The sequence below is a fragment of the Oncorhynchus keta genome, unplaced genomic scaffold (assembly GCF_023373465.1).
Source record: "Oncorhynchus keta strain PuntledgeMale-10-30-2019 unplaced genomic scaffold, Oket_V2 Un_scaffold_15365_pilon_pilon, whole genome shotgun sequence".
NCBI classification, from domain to species: Eukaryota; Metazoa; Chordata; class Actinopteri; order Salmoniformes; family Salmonidae; genus Oncorhynchus; species Oncorhynchus keta.
This window is the reverse complement of record NW_026290799.1, coordinates 480,001-497,444: the sequence shown is the minus strand read 5'-3', so window position 1 is coordinate 497,444 and position 17,444 is coordinate 480,001. Positions and strand designations below refer to the sequence as shown.

Here is a 17,444-nt window from a genome sequence, read left to right as displayed (position 1 = left end):
CTCTCGTCAAATTTCTCCATCCCTCCATCCCGCTATGTCCTTATAAGGCATTATGCAACAGCATATGCACTTTCTCTCTGTGTCTAAAAATCAAGCCTTTATACATGCATATAATGTTGCAATGGTATTGCATAAAGCCTTATAAGGACGTAGTAACGATAATGCTGTTGATCCGTCTTCAGTTTTCCACCTTCACAGCCATTGAACTCTGTAGCTGTTTTAAAATCACCAATGGCCTCATGGTGACATCCCCTGAGCAGGTTCCTTCCTGTCCTGCAGCTCTGTTCAGAAAGACGACTGTATCTTTCTTGTGTCTGGGTGGTTTAATACATCACCCTCAGCATAATGATTCAGTTGACCATACTTAAAGAGATATTCCATGATTTATTTGCTATTGTTACCCATCTACCAATCACCGCCCTTCTTTATGAGGCTTTCTAAAAGGTCTTTGTAGTTGAATCTGTGCTTGAAATTCAATACTTGACTGAGGAACCTTCTTAAGCCAAATTTTACTCTTGAACTAATTTAGGTTTGTCTAAACAAATGGGGTGAATACTTTTGAAACAACTATATTTTAGTTATTACATTTTTTATTAATGTTAACATTTGTATCATTTTCTTTTCACTTTGACATAATGGAATATTTTGTGCATATCAATTTCATGAAAATATCACAATGAAATTAATTTCAATCCCACTTTGTCATGCAACAAAATGCAAAATGTGAATACTTATGATAGAGAGAGAGAGAGAGAGAGAGAGAGAGAGAGAGAGAGAGAGAGAGAGAGAGAGAGAGAGAGAGAAAGGGAACAAGAGGAAGAGAATTAAAGAGAGGGAGGGGTAGACAATGAGACAGCGAGAGAGAGAGACAGAGAGAGAGAGAGAGACAGAGAGAGAGAGAGAGAGTCAGAGAGCGACAGAGAGAGAGAGACACAGAGAGAGAGAGAGAGAGACAGAGAGAGACAGAGAGAGAGAGAGAGAGAGAGAGAGAGAGAGAGAGAGAGAGAGAGAGAGAGAGAGAGAGAGAGAGAGAGAGAGAGAGAGAGAGAGAGAGAGAGAGAGAGAGAGAGAGAGATTGCCTTCACTGAAGTACAAGGAAGACATGCTGAAATTGGACACCAGTTGTAGTACTTTAGTGATGCAACGAAATGCAAAATGTGAATACTTATGATAGAGAGAGAGAGAGAGAGAGAGAGAGAGAAAGGGAACAAGAGGAAGAGAATTAAAGAGAGGGAGGGGTAGACAATGAGACAGAGAGAGAGAGAGACAGAGAGAGAGAGAGAGACAGAGAGAGAGAGTCAGAGAGCGACAGAGAGAGAGAGACACAGAGAGAGAGAGAGAGAGAGACAGAGAGAGACAGAGAGAGACAGAGAGAGAGAGAGACAGAGAGAGAGAGAGACAGAGAGAGACAGAGAGAGAGAGAGAGAGAGAGAGAGAGATTGCCTTCACTGAAGTACAAGGAAGACATGCTGAAATTGGACACCAGTTGTAGTACTTTAGTGATGCAACGAAATGCAAAATGTGAATACTTATGATAGAGAGAGAGAGAGAGAGAGAGAGAGAGAGAGAGAGAGAGAGAGAGAGAGAGAGAGAGAGAGAGAGAGAGAGAGAGAGAGAGAGAGAGAGAAGGGAACAAGAGGAAGAGAATTAAAGAGAGGGAGGGGTAGACAATGAGACAGAGAGAGAGAGAGAGAGAGAGAGAGAGAGAGAGAGACAGAGAGAGAGAGAGAGAGAGAGAGAGAGAGAGAGAGAGAGAGAGAGAGAGAGATTGCCTTCACTGAAGTACAAGGAAGAGAGCTGAAATTGGACACCTGTTGTAGTACTGTAGTGAGACAAAGAGTGAGATAGATAAGAGAAGAATAAAGAATTCCATTCAAAAGAGAGGGAGATTGAAAGGGGGATAGAACTGGTAGATGGAGATAAATAAAATGGTGGGATAGAAGGAGGGATGACGAAAGCAGCAGGAAGAGAGATCTTACCTAGCAGCCCACGGACATCGGACAGAAAACACAGAGCCCTAGGAATTTTAGATAGAAGGAGGAGAAACAGAAAGAGATAGAGGGATAGTGAGTGTATAAGAGAGAGGGAGGAGAGAGAACGAGAGAGAGACAGAGAGAGGGATAGTATGTGTATAAGAGAGAGAGACAGAGAGAGATAGTATGTGTATAAGAGAGAGGGAGGAGAGAGAGATAGTATGTGTATAAGAGAGAGGGAGGAGAGAGAACAAGAGAGAGACAGAGAGAGAGATAGTATGTGTATAAGAGAGAGAGAGACAGAGAGAGAGATAGTATGTGTATAAGAGAGAGAGAGAGAAAGAGAGAGTGATAGTATGTGTATAAGAGAGAGGGATGAGAGAGAGATAGTATGTGTATAAGAGAGAGACAGAGAGAGAGATAGTATGTGTATAAGAGAGAGAGAAAGAGAGAGAGATAGTATGTGTATAAGAGAGAGAGACAGAGAGAGAGATAGTATGTGTATAAGAGAGAGAGAGAGAGAGATAGTATGTGTATAAGAGAGAGAGACAGAGAGAGAGATAGTATGTGTATAAGAGAGAGAGAAAGAGAGAGAGATAGTATGTGTATAAGAGAGAGAGAAAGAGAGAGATAGTATGTGTATAAGAGAGAGAGACAGAGAGAGAGATAGTATGTGTATAAGAGAGAGAGAAAGAGAGAGAGATAGTATGTGTATAAGAGAGAGAGAAAGAGAGAGATAGTATGTGTATAAGAGAGAGAGACAGAGAGAGAGATAGTATGTGTATAAGAGAGAGAGACAGAGAGAGATAGTATGTGTATAAGAGAGAGAGAAAGAGAGAGAGATAGTATGTGTATAAGAGAGAGAGACAAAAATACTTGAATCAGTCATAGAGCCCATTGCCCTTTATGGTTGTGAGGTCTGGGGTCCGCTCACCAACCAAGACTTCACAAAATGGGACAAACACCAAATTGAGACTCTGCACACAGAATTCTGCAAAAATATCCTCTGTGTACAACGTAGAACACCAAATAATGCCTGCAGAGCAGAATTAGGCCGATACCCACTAATTATCAAAATCCAGAAAAGAGCCATTAAATTCTACAACCACCTAAAAGGAAGCGATTCACAAACCTTCCATAACAAAGCCATCACCTACAGAGAGATGAACCTGGAGAAGAGTCCCCTAAGCAAGCTGGTCCTGGGGCTCTGTTCACAAACACAAACACACCCTACAGAGCCCCAGGACAACAGCACAATTAGACCCAACCAAATCATGAGAAAACAAACAGAAAAAAAAACACAGAGCAAACTAGAATGCTATTTGGCCCTACACAGAGAGTACACAGCGGCAGAATACCTGACCACTGTGACTGACCCAAAAATAAGGAAAGCTTTGACTATGTACAGACTCAGTGAGCATAGCCTTGCTATTGAGAAAGGCCGCCGTAGGCAGACATGGCTCTCAAGAGAAGACAGGCTATGTGCTCACTGCCCACAAAATGAGGTGGAAACTGAGCTGCACTTCCTAACCTCCTGCCCAATGTATGACCATATTAGAGAGACATATTTCCCTCAGATTACACCGATCCACAAAGAATTCGAAAACAAATCCAATTGTGATAAACTCCCATATCTAGTGGGTGAAATACCACAGTGTTCCATCACAGCAGCAAGATTTGTGACCTGTTGCCACGAGAAAAGGGCAACCAGTGAAGAACAAACACCATTGTAAATACAACCCATATTTATGCTTATTTATTTGATCTTGTGTCCTTTAACCATTTGTACATTGTTAAAACACTGTATATATATATATATATATATATATATATATAATATGACATTTGTAATGTCTTTACTGTTTTGAAACTTCTGTATGTGTAATGTTTACTGTTAATGTTTGTTGTTTTTCACTTTATATATTCACTTTGTATGTTGTCTACCTCACTTGCTTTGGCAATGTTAACACATGTTTCCCATGCCAATAAAGCCCTTGAATTGAATTGAATGGAGACAGAGAGAGAGATAGTATGTGTATAAGAGAGAGAGAAAGAGAGAGAGATAGTATGTGTATAAGAGAGAGAGACAGAGAGAGAGAGATAGTATGTGTATAAGAGAGAGAGAGAGAGAGACAGAGAGAGAGATAGTATGTGTATAAGAGAGAGAGACAGAGAGAGAGACAGTATGTGTATAAGAGAGAGAGAGAGAGAGAGATAGTATGTGTATAAGAGAGAGAGAGAGACAGAGAGAGAGATAGTATGTGTATAAGAGAGAGAGACAGAGAGAGAGACAGTATGTGTATAAGAGAGAGAGACAGAGAGAGAGATAGTATGTGTATAAGAGAGAGAGAGAGAGACAGAGAGAGAGATAGTATGTGTATAAGAGAGAGAGACAGAGAGAGAGACAGTATGTGTATAAGAGAGAGAGACAGAGAGAGAGATAGTATGTGTATAAGAGAGAGACAGAGAGAGAGATAGTATGTGTATAAGAGAGAGAGACAGAGAGAGAGACAGAGAGAGAGATAGTATGTGTATAAGAGAGAGAGACAGAGAGAGAGATAGTATGTGTATAAGAGAGAGAGACAGAGAGAGAGATAGTATGTGTATAAGAGAGAGAGACAGAGAGAGAGATAGTATGTGTATAAGAGAGAGAGACAGAGACAGAGATAGTATGTGTATAAGAGAGAGAGACAGAGACAGAGATAGTATGTGTATAAGAGAGAGAGAGAGAGATAGTATGTGTATAAGAGAGAGAGACAGAGAGAGAGATAGTAATAATAATAATATATGCCATTTAGCTGACGCTTTTATCCAAAGCGACTTACAGTCATGTGTGCATACATTCTACGTATGGGTGGTCCCGGGAATCGAACCCACTACCCTGGCGTTACAAGCGCCATGCTCTACCAACTGAGCCACAGAAGGACCACATAGTATGTGTATAAGAGAGAGAGAGACAGAGAGAGATAGTATGTGTATAAGAGAGAGAGACAGAGATAGTATGTGTATAAGAGAGAGAGACAGAGAGAGAGATAGTATGTGTATAAGAGAGAGAGACAGAGATAGTATGTGTATAAGAGAGAGAGACAGAGATAGTATGTGTATAAGAGAGAGAGACAGAGAGAGAGAGAGGGGAAATATGTAGCCTCCTCGCTTCCCGTCCCTCAGAGGTACTTTCCCTTTACTTCTCTCCCTCTGTTCTCCTCCCTCTCTCCTTTCCAATCAGCTCTCCCTTTCTTCATGTGATGCAATCTCAACACTTCTCACTGCAATAGTTGAGCCTGCTGAGTGTGTCATAGACACTGGCGTCTACAGACAGAGGGAGGGGAAAGGAGAGGGAGGGGTAGACAATGAGCGAGAGAGAGAAAGGGAACAAGAGGAAGAGAATAAAAGAGAGGGAGGGGTAGACAATGAGCGAGAGAGAGAGAGAAAGGGAACAAGAGGAAGAGAATAAAAGAGAGAGAGGGGTAGACAATGAGAGAGAGACAGAGAGAGAGAGAGAGAGAGAGAGAGAGAGAGAGAGAGAGAGAGAGAGAGAGAGAGAGAGAGAGAGAGAGAGAGAGAGAGAGAGAGAGAGAGAGAGAGACAGAGAGAGAGAGAGAGAGAGAGAGAGAGAGAGAGAGAGAGAGAGAGAGAGAGAGAGAGAGAGAGAGAGAGAGAGAGAGAGAGAGAGAGAGAGAGAGAGAGAGAGAGAGAGAGAGAGAGACAGACAGAGAGAGAGAGAGAGAGAGAGAGAGAGAGAGAGAGAGAGAGAGAGAGAGACAGAGACAGATAGAAAGAGACAGAGACAGAGAGACAATGATAGGGACAGAGACAGAGAGACGGAGAGAGAGTCTGAAAGAGAGAAATAGCAGGACCTGGGCCAAAGTTATTTTTTGTTTTCGTTAAGTTTTAGCGACCCTCATCCTTCAGTCTCCACCCTAAAACTTTTCCATCTCTCCGACTCAACCAACTTTGAAATGCACCACTGTGACTTCCAATGTGCAGGAGGCAAGAGCAGTCAAGCACAACAAACACATTCTACATGACTACTTCTGCTGTGTTTCAGCTGTAAAACTCTGAGTTACAGAGAACAACCTTTTCTATTTTAGCATCTCAAACAACCCTTATACCGACATAACCCCTTTCATCACAAAGTCCTGGACTAAAAGGCACTTTAAATGGAGAATCTCCATAGAAAATGCTCAGGACTAGACTTAATCTGTGTCCGGGTAACCGTCACGAAAAGTTATTTAGCCTATGGAGAAATGCATAGTGCATGTTTGTCTGTGTGCATGTGGGGGGCACCTGTCACGCTGTATTACAGCCTTCAGAGGGGGGACCAGATGTGTGGAGCTGCTGGAGCATACAGGGGCTCAGTCCTGGGATATCTAGCCTGGAGGGGAATGCTGCTGCTGGGGTGGAGGAGGGAGATGAGAAGGGGAGGGGTGGAGGAGGGAGATGAGAAGGGGAGGGGTGGAGGAGGGAGATGAGAAGGGGAGGGGTGGAGGAGGGAGATGAGAAGGGGAGGGGGGTGGAGGAGGGAGATGAGAAGGGGAGGGGTGGAGGAGGGAGATGAGAAGGGGAGGGGTGGAGGAGGGAGATGAGAAGGGGAGGGGTGGAGGAGGGAGATGAGAAGGGGAGGGGTGGAGGAGGGAGATGAGAAGGGGAGGGGTGGAGGAGGGAGATGAGAAGGGGAGGGGTGGAGGAGGGAGATGAGAAGGGGAGGGGTGGAGGAGGGAGATGAGAAGGGAGGGGTGGAGGAGGGAGATGAGAAGGGGAGGGGTGGAGGAGGGAGATGAGAAGGGGAGGGGTGGAGGAGGGAGATGAGAAGGGGAGGGGTGGAGGAGGGAGATGAGAAGGGGAGGGGTGGAGGAGGGAGATGAGAAGGGGAGGGGTGGATGGGAGGAAGGGAAAGGCAGGTGTGTGTATCTGCATGCAATGTTTGTGAGCTGATCTATAGGGAGAGAACACACACTAGTGGGGAATTGAGGGGGAAGTTTTTAGGAGGGTGGAGAGTTTAGGTAGGGGGGTGGGGGTGTGGAACAGGTGTGTGTGTGTTTGGGGGTGACATATAGGGAGAGAGAACAACTACTGAGGGATTGAGGGGGTAGTTTGGGGAGTGGAGGGTTTAGGGGGTAGTTTGGTGAGTGGAGGGTTTAGGGGGAACGTTTGGGGAGTGGAAGGTTTAGGGAGTAGTTTGCGGAGTGGAGGGTTTAGGGGGTAGTTTGGGGAGTGGAGGGTTTAGGGGGTAGTTTGGGGAGTGGAGGGTTTAGGGGGTAGTTTGGGGAGTGGAGGGTTTAGGGTGGGAATGGAAAAGGTGAAGGGCGAGAACTTTGAGAGGGGGGTGGAAGAGAAGGGGGGTGGAAGAGAAGGGGGGGTTGAAGAGAAGGGGGGCTAGTGGTAAACTACAAGTTCTCGAAGCCATTACACATTTCAGACGGCCCAGCTGGGACTGGGACTGGGTTGGAATGAACTGGACTGATGGTGGAGTGGGGTGATGGGTGGGAAGGGAATGGAAAGGAGAGGAGAGGGAGAATGGGTGGGAAGGGAGAGGAGAGGAGAGGGAGAATGGCTGGTAAGGGAGAGGAGAGGAGAGGGAGAATGGGTGGTAAGGGAGAGGAGAGGAGAGGGAGAATGGGTGGGAAGGGAGAGGAGAGGAGAGGGAGAATGGCTGGTAAGGGAGAGGAGAGGAGAGGGAGTATGGGTGGGAAGGGAGAGGAGAGGGAGAATGGGTGGGAAGGGAAAGGAGAGGAGAGGGAGAATGGGTGGGAAGGGAGAGGAGAGGAGAGGGAGAATGGCTGGTAAGGGAGAGGAGAGGAGAGGGAGAATGGGTGGGAAGGGAGAGGAGAGGGATAATGGGTGGGAAGGGAAAGGAGAGGAGAGGAGAGGAGAGGAGAGGAGAGGAGAGGAGAGGAGGGAGAGGAGAGAGGAGAGGAGAGGAGAGGAGAATGGGTGGGAGGGAAGGGAGAGGATAGGAGAATGGGTGGGAGGGAAGGGAGAGGAGAGGAGAATGGGTGGGAGGGAAGGGAGAGGAGAGGAGAGGGAGAATGGGTGGGAAGGGAGAGGAGAGGAGAGGAGAGGAGAGGAGAGGAGGAGGAGAGGAGAGGAGGAGGAGAGAGGAGAGGAGAGGAAGAATGGGTGGGAAGGGAGAGGAGAGGGAGAATGGGTGGGAAGGGATAGGAGAGGAGAGGGAGAATGGCTGGGAAGGGAAAGGAGAGGAGAGGAGAGGGAGAATGGGTGGGAAGGGAAAGGAGAGGAGAGAGAGAATGGGTGGGAAGGGAAAGGAAAGGAGAGGAGAGGAGAGGGAGAATGGGTGGGAAGGGAGAGGAGAGGAGAATGGGTGGGAAGGGAGAGGAGGGGAGAGAGGAGAGGAGAGGAGAGGAGAGGAGAGGAGAGGAGAGGAGAGGAGAGAGAGGAGAGGAGGAGAGGAGAGGGAGAATGGGTGGGAAGGGAAAGGAGAGGAGAGAGAGAATGGGTGGGAATGGAGGGGAGAGGAGAGGAGAGGAGAGGAGAGGAGAGGAGAATGGGTGGGAAGGGAGAGGAGAGGAGAGAGAGAATGGGTGGGAAGGGAGAGGAGAGGGAGAATGGGTGGGAAGGGAAAGGAGAGGAGAGGGAGAATGGGTGGGAAGGGAGAGGAGAGGAGAGGGAGAATGGGTGGGAAGGGAAAGGAGAGGAGAGGGAGAATGGGTGGGAAGGGAGAGGAGAGGAGAGGAGAGGAGAGGAGAGGAGAGGAGAGGAGAGGAGAGAGGAGAGGAGAGGAGAATGGGTGGGAGGGAAGGGAGAGGAGAATGGGTGGGAGGGAAGGGAGAGGAGAGGAGAGGAAGAATGGGTGGGAAGGGAGAGGAGAGGAGAGGGATAATGGCTGGGAAGGGAAAGGAGAGGAGAGGAGAGGGAGAATGGGTGGGAAGGGAGAGGAGAGGAGAGGAGAATGGGTGGGAAGGGAGAGGAGAGGAGAATGGGTGGGAAGGGAAAGGAGAGGAGAGAGAGAATGGGTGGGAAGGGAGAGGAGAGGAGAGGAGAGGAGAGGAGAGGAGAGGAGAGAGGAGAGGAGAGGAGAGGAGAGGAGAGGAGAGGAGGAGAGGAGAGGGAGAATGGGTGGGAAGGGAGAGGAGAGGAGAGAGAGAATGGGTGGGAAGGGAAAGGAGAGGAGAGGGAGAATGGGTGGGAAGGGAAAGGAGAGGAGAGGAGAGGGAGAATGGGTAGGAAGGGAGAGGAGAGGAGAGGAGAGGAGAGGAGAGGAGAGGAGAGGAGAGGAGAGGAGAGGAGAGGAGAGGAGATGAGAATGGGTGGGAAGGGAAAGGAAAGGAGTGGAGAGGAGAGGGATAATGGGTGTGAAGGGAAAGGAGAGGAGAGGAGAGGAGAGGAGAGGAGAGGAGAGGAGAGGAGAATGGGAGAATGGAGGGAAGGAAGAGGAGAGGAGAGGGAGAATGGGTGGGAAGGGAAAGGAGAGGAGAGAGAGGGAGAATGGGTGGGGAGGGAAAGGAGAGGAGAGAGAGAGGGGAGGAGAGGAGAGGAGAGGAGAGGAGAGAGGAGAGGAGAGGAGATGAGAGGAGAGGAGAGGGAGAATGGGTGGGAAGGGAAAGTAAAGGGAGGACATTTTGGAGAGGGAGAGGGGAATGGGTGGGAAGGGAAAAGTGAAAGGAGGACATTTTGGAGAGGGAGAGGGGAATGGGTGGGAAGGGAAAAGTGAAAGGAGGACATTTTGGAGAGGGAGAGGGGGAATACTGGAAAAAGAGAAGAGAAGGAGAGCACACTGTTCCAAAACATCCTAATACTGAGACGCAAGCACACACACACACACACACACACACACACACACACACACACACACACACACACACACACACACACACACACACACACACACACACACACACACACACACACACACACACACACACACACACACACACACACACACACACACACACACACAAGCACACACACACTAATGCGTAATAGGAGACAGGAAGAGGGCAAAACGCTAAACAGCCACAACCAACAGCAATTAAGACTGTGAGGTGACGCAATGTGAAAAAACAGCCACAATCCAGTGTGTCTGTGTGTGTGTGTGTGTGTGTGTGTGTGTGTGTGTGTGTGTGTGTGTGTGTGTGTGTGTGTGTGTGTGTGTGTGTGTGTGTGTGTGTGTGTGTGTGTGTGTGTGTCTGCAACCCACTGGGTTGGTTCTCAAAATACACACTATTGTTTCACTCTCTCCCACCTCGTAGTATTCACCACTCTGCTTTCCTTCTCTCCCTCTGTTTTCTACACTCCATCCTGTCGCTCCCTCTGTTTTCTACACTCCATCCTGTCGCTCCCTCTGTTTCCTACACTCCATCCTGTCACTCCCTCTGTTTCCTACACTCCATCCTGTCGCTCCCTCTGTTTCCTACACTCCATCCTGTCGCTCCCTCTGTTTCCTACACTCCATCCTGTCGCTCCCTCTGTTTTCTACACTCCATCCTGTCGCTCCCTCTGTTTCCTACACTCCATCCTGTCACTCCCTCTGTTTTCTACACTCCATCCTGTCGCTCCCTCTGTTTCCTACACTCCATCCTGTCGCTCCCTCTGTTTTCTACACTCCATCCTGTCGCTCCCTCTGTTTCCTACACTCCATCCTGTCACTCCCTCTGTTTTCTACACTCCATCCTGTCACTCCCTCTGTTTTCTACACTCCATCCTGTCGCTCCGCTCCCTCTGTTTTCTACACTCCATCCTGTCCCTCCCTCTGTTTCCTACACTCCATCCTGTCGCTCCCTCTGTTTTCTATACTCCATCCTGTCACTCCCTCTGTTTCCTACACTCCATCCTGTCACTCCCTCTGTTTCCTACACTCCATCCTGTCCCTCCCTCTGTTTTCTACACTCCATCCTGTCCCTCCCTCTGTTTCCTACACTCCATCCTGTCGCTCCCTCTGTTTTCTATACTCCATCCTGTCACTCCCTCTGTTTTCTACACTCCATCCTGTCACTCCCTCTGTTTCCTACACTCCATCCTGTCGCTCCCTCTGTTTCCTACACTCCATCCTGTCACTCCCTCTGTTTTCTACACTCCATCCTGTCACTCCCTCTGTTTTGTACACTCCATCCTGTCACTCCCTCTGTTTCCTACACTCCATCCTGTCACTCCCTCTGTTTCCTACACTCCATCCTGTCGCTCCCTCTGTTTTCTACACTCCATCCTGTCGCTCCCTCTGTTTCCTACACTCCATCCTGTCGCTCCCTCTGTTTCCTACACTCCATCCTGTCACTCCCTCTGTTTTCTACACTCCATCCTGTCACTCCCTCTGTTTCCTACACTCCATCCTGTCCCTCCCTCTGTTTTCTACACTCCATCCTGTCCCTCCCTCTGTTTCCTACACTCCATCCTGTCGCTCCCTCTGTTTTCTATACTCCATCCTGTCACTCCCTCTGTTTTCTACACTCCATCCTGTCACTCCCTCTGTTTCCTACACTCCATCCTGTCGCTCCCTCTGTTTCCTACACTCCATCCTGTCACTCCCTCTGTTTCCTACACTCCATCCTGTCCCTCCCTCTGTTTTCTACACTCCATCCTGTCCCTCCCTCTGTTTCCTACACTCCATCCTGTCGCTCCCTCTGTTTTCTATACTCCATCCTGTCACTCCCTCTGTTTTCTACACTCCATCCTGTCACTCCCTCTGTTTCCTACACTCCATCCTGTCGCTCCCTCTGTTTCCTACACTCCATCCTGTCACTCCCTCTGTTTTCTACACTCCATCCTGTCACTCCCTCTGTTTTGTACACTCCATCCTGTCACTCCCTCTGTTTCCTACACTCCATCCTGTCACTCCCTCTGTTTCCTACACTCCATCCTGTCGCTCCCTCTGTTTTCTACACTCCATCCTGTCGCTCCCTCTGTTTCCTACACTCCATCCTGTCGCTCCCTCTGTTTCCTACACTCCATTCTGTCGCTCCCTCTGTTTCCTACACTCCATCCTGTCGCTCCCTCTGTTTCCTACACTCCATCCTGTCTCTCCCTCTGTTTTCTACACTCCATCCTGTCGCTCCCTCTGTTTCCTACACTCCATCCTGTCTCTCCCTCTGTTTCCTACACTCCATCCTGTCACTCCCTCTGTTTCCTACACTCCATCCTGTCGCTCCCTCTGTTTCCTACACTCCATCCTGTCGCTCCCTCTGTTTCCTACACTCCATCCTGTCACTCCCTCTGTTTTCTACACTCCATCCTGTCGCTCCCTCTGTTTTCTACACTCCATCCTGTCGCTCCCTCTGTTTTCTACACTCCATCCTGTCTCTCCCTCTGTTTTCTACACTCCATCCTGTCGCTCCCTCTGTTTTCTACACTCCATCCTGTCGCTCCCTCTGTTTCCTACACTCCATCCTGTCACTCCCTCTGTTTCCTACACTCCATCCTGTCCCTCCCTCTGTTTTCTACACTCCATCCTGTCCCTCCCTCTGTTTTCTACACTCCATCCTCCTCCCTCTGTTTCCTACACTCCATCCTGTCGCTCCCTCTGTTTCCTACACTCCATCCTGTCACTCCCTCTGTTTTCTACACTCCATCCTGTCGCTCCCTCTGTTTCCTACACTCCATCCTGTCGCTCCCTCTGTTTCCTACACTCCATCCTGTCACTCCCTCTGTTTTCTACACTCCATCCTGTCACTCCCTCTGTTTCCTACACTCCATCCTGTCACTCCCTCTGTTTCCTACACTCCATCCTGTCGCTCCCTCTGTTTCCTACACTCCATCCTGTCACTCCCTCTGTTTTCTACACTCCATCCTGTCACTCCCTCTGTTTCCTACACTCCATCCTGTCTCTCCCTCTGTTTTCTACACTCCATCCTGTCGCTCCCTCTGTTTCCTACACTCCATCCTGTCTCTCCCTCTGTTTCCTACACTCCATCCTGTCACTCCCTCTGTTTCCTACACTCCATCCTGTCGCTCCCTCTGTTTCCTACACTCCATCCTGTCGCTCCCTCTGTTTCCTACACTCCATCCTGTCGCTCCCTCTGTTTTCTACACTCCATCCTGTCGCTCCCTCTGTTTTCTACACTCCATCCTGTCTCTCCCTCTGTTTTCTACACTCCATCCTGTCTCTCCCTCTGTTTTCTACACTCCATCCTGTCGCTCCCTCTGTTTTCTACACTCCATCCTGTCGCTCCCTCTGTTTCCTACACTCCATCCTGTCGATCCCTCTGTTTTCTACACTCCATCCTGTCACTCCCTCTGTTTTCTACACTCCATCCTGTCACTCCCTCTGTTTCCTACACTCCATCCTGTCCCTCCCTCTGTTTTCTACACTCCATCCTGTCACTCCCTCTGTTTTATACACTCCATCCTGTCGCTCCCTCTGTTTTCTACACTCCATCCTGTCGCTCCCTCTGTTTTCTACACTCCATCCTGTCACTCCCTCTGTTTTCTACACTCCATCCTGTCGCTCCCTCTGTTTTCTACACTCCATCCTGTCACTCCCTCTGTTTTCTACACTCCATCCTGTCGCTCCCTCTGTTTTCTACACTCCATCCTGTCGCTCCCTCTGTTTCCTACACTCCATCCTGTCACTCCCTCTGTTTCCTACACTCCATCCTGTCCCTCCCTCTGTTTTCTACACTCCATCCTGTCCCTCCCTCTGTTTTCTACACTCCATCCTGTCGCTCCCTCTGTTTCCTACACTCCATCCTGTCGCTCCCTCTGTTTCCTACACTCCATCCTGTCACTCCCTCTGTTTTCTACACTCCATCCTGTCGCTCCCTCTGTTTCCTACACTCCATCCTGTCGCTCCCTCTGTTTCCTACACTCCATCCTGTCACTCCCTCTGTTTTCTACACTCCATCCTGTCACTCCCTCTGTTTCCTACACTCCATCCTGTCACTCCCTCTGTTTCCTACACTCCATCCTGTCGCTCCCTCTGTTTCCTACACTCCATCCTGTCACTCCCTCTGTTTTCTACACTCCATCCTGTCACTCCCTCTGTTTCCTACACTCCATCCTGTCTCTCCCTCTGTTTTCTACACTCCATCCTGTCACTCCCTCTGTTTCCTACACTCCATCCTGTCCCTCCCTCTGTTTTCTACACTCCATCCTGTCACTCCCTCTGTTTTATACACTCCATCCTGTCGCTCCCTCTGTTTTCTACACTCCATCCTGTCGCTCCCTCTGTTTTCTACACTCCATCCTGTCACTCCCTCTGTTTTCTACACTCCATCCTGTCGCTCCCTCTGTTTTCTACACTCCATCCTGTCACTCCCTCTGTTTTCTACACTCCATCCTGTCGCTCCCTCTGTTTTCTACACTCCATCCTGTCGCTCCCTCTGTTTCCTACACTCCATCCTGTCACTCCCTCTGTTTCCTACACTCCATCCTGTCCCTCCCTCTGTTTTCTACACTCCATCCTGTCCCTCCCTCTGTTTTCTACACTCCATCCTGTCGCTCCCTCTGTTTCCTACACTCCATCCTGTCGCTCCCTCTGTTTCCTACACTCCATCCTGTCACTCCCTCTGTTTTCTACACTCCATCCTGTCGCTCCCTCTGTTTCCTACACTCCATCCTGTCGCTCCCTCTGTTTCCTACACTCCATCCTGTCACTCCCTCTGTTTTCTACACTCCATCCTGTCACTCCCTCTGTTTCCTACACTCCATCCTGTCACTCCCTCTGTTTCCTACACTCCATCCTGTCGCTCCCTCTGTTTCCTACACTCCATCCTGTCACTCCCTCTGTTTTCTACATTCCATCCTGTCACTCCCTCTGTTTCCTACACTCCATCCTGTCTCTCCCTCTGTTTTCTACACTCCATCCTGTCGCTCCCTCTGTTTCCTACACTCCATCCTGTCTCTCCCTCTGTTTCCTACACTCCATCCTGTCACTCCCTCTGTTTCCTACACTCCATCCTGTCGCTCCCTCTGTTTCCTACACTCCATCCTGTCGCTCCCTCTGTTTCCTACACTCCATCCTGTCACTCCCTCTGTTTTCTACACTCCATCCTGTCGCTCCCTCTGTTTTCTACACTCCATCCTGTCGCTCCCTCTGTTTTCTACACTCCATCCTGTCTCTCCCTCTGTTTTCTACACTCCATCCTGTCTCTCCCTCTGTTTTCTACACTCCATCCTGTCGCTCCCTCTGTTTTCTACACTCCATCCTGTCGCTCCCTCTGTTTCCTACACTCCATCCTGTCGATCCCTCTGTTTTCTACACTCCATCCTGTCACTCCCTCTGTTTTCTACACTCCATCCTGTCACTCCCTCTGTTTCCTACACTCCATCCTGTCCCTCCCTCTGTTTTCTACACTCCATCCTGTCACTCCCTCTGTTTTATACACTCCATCCTGTCGCTCCCTCTGTTTTCTACACTCCATCCTGTCGCTCCCTCTGTTTTCTACACTCCATCCTGTCACTCCCTCTGTTTTCTACACTCCATCCTGTCACTCCCTCTGTTTCCTACACTCCATCCTGTCACTCCCTCTGTTTCCTACACTCCATCCTGTCGCTCCCTCTGTTTCCTACACTCCATCCTGTCACTCCCTCTGTTTTCTACACTCCATCCTGTCACTCCCTCTGTTTCCTACACTCCATCCTGTCTCTCCCTCTGTTTTCTACACTCCATCCTGTCACTCCCTCTGTTTCCTACACTCCATCCTGTCCCTCCCTCTGTTTTCTACACTCCATCCTGTCACTCCCTCTGTTTTATACACTCCATCCTGTCGCTCCCTCTGTTTTCTACACTCCATCCTGTCGCTCCCTCTGTTTTCTACACTCCATCCTGTCACTCCCTCTGTTTTCTACACTCCATCCTGTCGCTCCCTCTGTTTTCTACACTCCATCCTGTCACTCCCTCTGTTTTCTACACTCCATCCTGTCGCTCCCTCTGTTTTCTACACTCCATCCTGTCGCTCCCTCTGTTTCCTACACTCCATCCTGTCACTCCCTCTGTTTCCTACACTCCATCCTGTCCCTCCCTCTGTTTTCTACACTCCATCCTGTCACTCCCTCTGTTTTCTACACTCCATCCTGTCGCTCCCTCTGTTTCCTACACTCCATCCTGTCGCTCCCTCTGTTTCCTACACTCCATCCTGTCACTCCCTCTGTTTTCTACACTCCATCCTGTCACTCCCTCTGTTTCCTACACTCCATCCTGTCACTCCCTCTGTTTCCTACACTCCATCCTGTCGCTCCCTCTGTTTCCTACACTCCATCCTGTCACTCCCTCTGTTTTCTACACTCCATCCTGTCACTCCCTCTGTTTCCTACACTCCATCCTGTCTCTCCCTCTGTTTTCTACACTCCATCCTGTCACTCCCTCTGTTTCCTACACTCCATCCTGTCCCTCCCTCTGTTTTCTACACTCCATCCTGTCACTCCCTCTGTTTTATACACTCCATCCTGTCGCTCCCTCTGTTTTCTACACTCCATCCTGTCGCTCCCTCTGTTTTCTACACTCCATCCTGTCACTCCCTCTGTTTTCTACACTCCATCCTGTCGCTCCCTCTGTTTTCTACACTCCATCCTGTCACTCCCTCTGTTTTCTACACTCCATCCTGTCGCTCCCTCTGTTTTCTACACTCCATCCTGTCGCTCCCTCTGTTTCCTACACTCCATCCTGTCACTCCCTCTGTTTCCTACACTCCATCCTGTCCCTCCCTCTGTTTTCTACACTCCATCCTGTCCCTCCCTCTGTTTTCTACACTCCATCCTGTCGCTCCCTCTGTTTCCTACACTCCATCCTGTCGCTCCCTCTGTTTCCTACACTCCATCCTGTCTCTCCCTCTGTTTTCTACACTCCATCCTGTCGCTCCCTCTGTTTCCTACACTCCATCCTGTCGCTCCCTCTGTTTCCTACACTCCATCCTGTCGCTCCCTCTGTTTTCTACACTCCATCCTGTCACTCCCTCTGTTTTCTACACTCCATCCTGTCCCTCCCTCTGTTTTCTACACTCCATCCTGTCACTCCCTCTGTTTTCTACACTCCATCCTGTCACTCCCTCTGTTTCCTACACTCCATCCTGTCACTCCCTCTGTTTCCTACACTCCATCCTGTCGCTCCCTCTGTTTCCTACACTCCATCCTGTCACTCCCTCTGTTTTCTACACTCCATCCTGTCACTCCCTCTGTTTCCTACACTCCATCCTGTCTCTCCCTCTGTTTTCTACACTCCATCCTGTCGCTCCCTCTGTTTCCTACACTCCATCCTGTCTCTCCCTCTGTTTCCTACACTCCATCCTGTCACTCCCTCTGTTTCCTACACTCCATCCTGTCGCTCCCTCTGTTTCCTACACTCCATCCTGTCGCTCCCTCTGTTTCCTACACTCCATCCTGTCACTCCCTCTGTTTTCTACACTCCATCCTGTCGCTCCCTCTGTTTTCTACACTCCATCCTGTCGCTCCCTCTGTTTTCTACACTCCATCCTGTCTCTCCCTCTGTTTTCTACACTCCATCCTGTCTCTCCCTCTGTTTTCTACACTCCATCCTGTCGCTCCCTCTGTTTTCTACACTCCATCCTGTCGCTCCCTCTGTTT

At 49.2% G+C, this 17,444-nt stretch overlaps 1 protein-coding gene across 2 annotated transcripts in view; it reads right to left on the bottom strand.

Moving 5' to 3' along the window:
• Positions 1-17,444, bottom strand: part of glis2a (GLIS family zinc finger 2a) — a 63,497-nt gene that overhangs the window by 18,232 nt on the left and 27,821 nt on the right. Inside the window, exon 2 of one of the 2 annotated variants that reach the window (XM_052514203.1) lies at positions 1,980-2,017. The exons of the other annotated variant lie outside the window; for it this stretch is intronic. The gene's annotated coding sequence lies outside the window, so the exon portion shown is untranslated. The remainder of the gene's footprint in view (positions 1-1,979; positions 2,018-17,444) is intronic. 2 annotated transcript variants of the gene reach the window in all.